Source organism: Lycium barbarum, chromosome 7, assembly GCF_019175385.1.
Source record: "Lycium barbarum isolate Lr01 chromosome 7, ASM1917538v2, whole genome shotgun sequence".
Taxonomy (NCBI): Eukaryota; Viridiplantae; Streptophyta; class Magnoliopsida; order Solanales; family Solanaceae; genus Lycium; species Lycium barbarum.
In genome coordinates, this window is record NC_083343.1 from 92,873,282 (window position 1) to 92,879,281 (window position 6,000).

The following is a 6,000-nucleotide window of genomic DNA, read 5'->3' on the forward strand; positions in this document are numbered from 1 at the left end:
TTAATAAAATGTATTTCTCTCTTTTTTTTTTTTTTTTTTTTTTTGTGGTTGCAGTTATTTATTTTCTGCTAGCAAAATTTATCGCGAACAATTATTTATATATTTTGGTTCTTTTTCTCGTACAATGCTAAAAATATAAATTCTTACTTTTAATCTCTACCTGGGGTACACAAGCTATATTTACAAAGGGCTACACAATATTAAATTTATTTTTCTATTATGCATATCTAAAATTCAATGGCTTGATTATACTAGCTAGGATCCTTGAAAGTCTGAAGGTAAGGGGCGTGATAGTTTGATAGGTTATTGAAGGTGTATTATTTCTATTTTAATAATTTGTAAGGATTAAGTATTGCTTACTATATATTAAAAACTTGAAAAGTTAGTTCTATTATAGAAATATGTATATTGGAAATGTTAAATTTTCTAATAACATCTTTTACCTCACTATTAAAATTAGTGTCTAATAAATATTTTTTTAATGTAATTACAAGTAATATTACCCAACATTTTTGTTTTGTGATAATTGATAGGAAATAACGTGCTAGTACACGTTTGTAGAGACTAGTAATACTAAAAGTGGAAAGCTTCAAAGTGCAAAGTCGAAATACTAAATGCCCCTCAAAAGTTGAATGAGATTGTCACCCCTGAAAAATAAATTGTTCCTTTAGTATTAATTACAAAATGTAAAAGTATTCCATTTAATTATTAAAAATTGAGTCTCTTCCACTACTCATGAAATTACGAATACACAAAATAGGATGCACAGTGTATCTGGTATACTTTGGAATTTATGATGTCTTTTTATATTCCCAACTAAATTCACTGTTTGATTTTGGTTGGATGAATCATCATAAATTCTTAATTAATTAGTGCCTTCGTGGACTACCTGTTATGGCCTGTTTTGAAAGCCACCTGGTAATTGAAATTGGTGTAATTACTAAGGTAGTAATTACACTGTTGTGTAATTAAAACGATCTTTTTGTTTGTCATAACGTAATTATAGTGTAATTACAAGCGTGCTGTTTGGTTGCACAAGTGTAATTACACAGTTAGTTTAATTTAAAAATAAAATTTAATTATAAAAAATTTAAAATTAATATTTAAAAAATATTTGTCTTTATAAATGATATTAAATTAGTTATTTAATAACACATTGTTTCTTGAAAATATATTAATTAATAATCATATATTTGTAACTAATACTGTAAAAAATAATTGATATATATTTTTCAAATTAATAATATTTAATTTTAATTAATTATAATGCTTAAAAGAAGACTTTTTTGTGAGAACGTCATGGATTGGATGTTTGACAAAAAAGATAATATTTATAAATATAATGTCATAACATTATTCAAATGTTTGACACAAAAAATCCATCAAATGTAAGTGAAAAATAAATAACATGCAACGTGAAAGCAAATAACTTAAAATTCAAAATATAACCTAAATTCAAAATCCAAGAGAAAACATTTAACATAATACTTTCATATCAAATTCCAACATAACATAAGTTTCAACGCAACTTAAGTAAATAATCCAAAAGAAAGGAAATTTATAAGTCTATAACCTCATTCACAACAAAATTTTACTTTAATAACGCCACTTGTTGTATGTCAAGTTTGTTAATGACTCATTCTTTCCAATATTAAGAGGTGTAGTTTCAAAAATTAGAATAATAACATGGTTATGCTAAATGAATAAAATTAAAAAATTTAAAAAAATACGAGCAATTACATAGAACCACAAGAAGTAAATGTTGGGAATGAAAAGAAAGGAAATATAAAATAAATAATATAAAAATAAAAATACATTTAAAAAAATAAAAATAATTAAAAAGTATAAATAAATAAGAAATTAAAATAATAGAAATAAAAAATAAATTAAAAATCAAAAGAAATTAAAATAATAAAATAAAAATAAAAAGAAATTAAAATAAACAAAAAAGAAACAAACTAAAAAGTAACCCTGTAATTACAGGGTGTAATTACACCCAATTCTCAACCTACCCTTGAGAATTGGAGAGTGTAATTACGCCCTCTCAATTACACATAATTCCCACCTAACTGTGTAATTACTTGGTCAAACAAACAGACCAAACTGTGTAATTACACCCAATTCCAATTACCTGGGTGGCTTTCCAAACAGGCCCTTAAGCTTTCACGTGATATTAATAAGCTTATTTCTCACCTTTTTTTATCCAAGAAAATCAGCAAGGAAATATAACATTCAATATAATGAAATCTCTCTATATTCCCACCAAATTCATCTAGTGTTCATTTGGTTAGAAAAATTGTTCGAGACTTTTGAATCAGTGTTTCATCTAGTGTTCTCTCTTGAACTGTTTATGCAGGTTGTGGGAAAAGTAACAAATGCAATTACCTAAAGGGTAGAATTTAAATTATGATAAAATTTGAATATTTTATATATTAATTCCATGAGAAATCAAATAATTTGATGCACACAGGTTCTTGAGATAAGGCAATGATCAGTGGTCCCTAAAAGAAGTAAAATGGTATTTTGTTTATTTTGTGAATGATCTATTTCTTTTTCTGGATATTTTATTTGGCTTTGGTTATATTGAATTGAATATGTAGGAATATTACAGTTTCTTCTTTCTTATATAAACATGGACTAAGGCTTTGGTATTGTTTGATTTCAGTGCTCATGGTTCAACGGTTTTACTAAGTGGTCGTTTGGTACGCGGACAAATTTATGCTGGGATTATATTCCTAGGATTATAGTCCTGGGACTAAATAATCCCTGGATTATTTAGTACTAGTCCTTTGTTTGGTTCATTGGATTAAAGATGGGATATACCATGTATAATTCAAAGCATGTGTTTGGTTTGAAGTTGGATAAACCTAGATAAAGTTTTCATTTCCAATTTTAACCTTGATATTCCAATGACTTATTGTGCATAAGTGCAAAAACATACAAGAGATCCAACTTGGTGCATAGGTTATAAATTACCCATTATAATGAACTCTCACTAGTTTGTTTCCTTTTTTTTTTTTTTTTTTCTTCTTACAACTTTGGTTAGTCACTCAAGCTAGTAAATTGATTGCCTAGAAACCAAAAAAACAGAAACTGAAACTAGGTGCTGGAAATGCAAGAATTGGGCATAAAATTGTGCAAAAATGATGTAGAAAATGCAGAAACTGTGCAGAAAAATGCAGAAACTGAAGCCAAAAAATGCAGAAACTGTGCAAAAATGATGCAGAAACTGTGCAGAAAAATGCAAAAACTGAAGCCAAAAAATGCAGAAGCTGTGCAAAAATGATGCAGAAACTGTTCAGAAAAATGCAAAAACTGAAGCAAAAAAATGCAGAAACTGTGCAAAAATGATGCAGAAACTGTGCAGAAAAATTCAAAAACTGAAGCAAAAAAAAATGCATAAACTGTGCAAAAATGATGCAGAAACTGTGTAAACATGATGCAGAAAATGCAGAAACTATGCAGAAAAATGCAAAAACTGAAGCAAAAAAATGCAGAAACTGTGCAGAAAAATGCAAAAACTGAAGCAAAAAAATGAAGAAATTGTAAAAAAATGATGCAGAAAATGCATAAACTGTGCAAAAATGATGCAGAAACTGTACAAAAATGAGTGCAGAAACTGAAACTAAGATTTGTAGAAACATACACAAAATACCATACCATAAGAAAAGTTCAAAATACATGATTAGCATTCATATATAATATTTACATTTGCATCCTCATGCTCTTCTCCGTCACATATCAAGTTTATAGAGCGGAGGCATCAAAATATAATACAACCATTAAACCTTTTGAAGATCGTGAATTTAGCAAAAATTATCAACCCATGGCCAGCCCGTACAATCATATTATGTACTTGGAAACCTATCATTGACAACCATCCATACATATAACATTGACATCTACATCCTCATGCTCTTCCCGACTACATATCAAGTTTATGGAGCTAAGGCTTCAAAAACATATACAATCATTAACCCTTTTGAAGGTCGTCAATTTAGCAAAAATATCAACCCATGGCCAGCCCTTACAATGATATTTATGTACTTGGAAACATGTCATTGACAATCATCCACACAATGTTTTGACGTTGAAGTTCACCCATTCGTAAGAAAAAATCCATTTTTCTAATATCAGAAGTAAGCCCCCATTGATGCTTTGATTTGTTGATCTGGACTATACAACTCTTGATAAGCAGGGGATGAAAGGATATCTAAAACTTTTCCACGAATTTCAAATTCATCACGCGCCCCATACATGTCAATTAAAGCACCCATTGTTTTGCCGTGATTTGTCGTAAATTCCTTCATAACATCAACTAAATCCCTTAAAGCTGTCTCATTAACATCTTCAACAGTTCTTTTTCTTTTTTTGCTTTTCTCTTTATCATTGACATTAGAAGAGGAGCTTCTAGTATTTTTACCTTGTTGTTAGTTTTGTGGGTGTTCGGGATTTACACTTTCAGAAGCTCTATCTGCACTTTGAGAAGCTCTACTAGGTCTATGAGCATTTTCCTCTTCTCCAGGGGCTACATCAGGTTCATGTCTAGCATCTTCTTCATCATCTCCATCATCAACTTCAATAAGAAATCCTAATCTCCTGTCATTAGAAACTCCTTGACCTTGGCTCCTAACAATTTCCTCAAAAGCATCTTCCGGCCCTTCTGCAAACTCTCCCGTTGCTCTATCTTTCCCAAATATTTCTTCCCAATCCTCGAACAACGACCATGTCTTGTTTTGCATTCCTTTCGCATTTGGATCAGCCTATAATAAAATAGGATAAAGCAACATATTCAATCAACATACGTACTTTATAAGTATACAAATTAATACCACAAACCATACAAATTGATGCAGCAAAAGGAATAAGTCCAAGAATAGACATGATATTATAGTCTTGACATAAAACAATATTACTTCCTTTAGTTAAGTTAGTGAAGTTCACAATCCTAACATAGAGCTAAGGCAGTAGTCTTGACATAAAACAATATTACTTCCTTTAGTTAAGTTAGTGACTTTAGAATTTGAGGACAAGCATAGTAAAGAGCCAAACTACTAAAGCCATATCTCTCTTTTACTTGGCATATGCAACAGAAATCACATGTTAAGAAACTTTATTAACAACATATTTGATGAGCAGAAAATAAAATTTTCATTACCTTAACAAACTCATCCCATTTGCTTGGATCATCAACTATAATTCTTCCTTCACCATATTGAAAGTCCAAACCACTACGACTTTTTAATAAAGCTATAGTCCCGTAATCCTTCTTCTATGCTTTCATTTTAGAATTAATATGTGGTTGAGATTTCAATCCACAGTTAGGATGGATTTTGTTTAAATAAAGCTCCAATTCTGTCATGTATCCGGGACTAAAGGTGCCATCATCCGCTTTCCAACCCTTGACACACAAATCCTTTAAACCATCAATAAGAGTGCGTTCTTCTTCTAGTGTCCATGACCTTCGGCTCTGAGGTGTTGCTCGGCTCGACCTTTTTTTATGCTTGGTCAGAAGATGATGTGTGATTACTCATTCCGTCAATATGATATTGACCAAAGCTGATCAAATAAACAACATAGCAAGAAATGAGCAAGTATTTGCTATTTGCAATCAAATAATTAAGAACCTTAACAAGAAGATGTGAAGTCACTTAACTTATGACTCACTTATAAATATTTTATCCATCACCAAAAAAAAAAAAAAATACAACTAAATTGTTCAGGAAAACTAATAATGTGAGACTAACTCATAGATACACTGCTTATATTAAAAAAAGAAGTAAAAACATACGTAAAGATTCACTACTTGTCTTCAAAAAGATATTGTTAGATATACATTAAGGTGAATTGTCTCCACAAACAGCAATGTGAGACATACAAAAAGATTCCCTATTTGTCTTCACAAAATATCACTAGCTACTACATCTTCCAATGGACGAAAACCATACCAAAAGTGTACAACCACCACAAAATGACAACATAACTTAAAAATTACAAAGA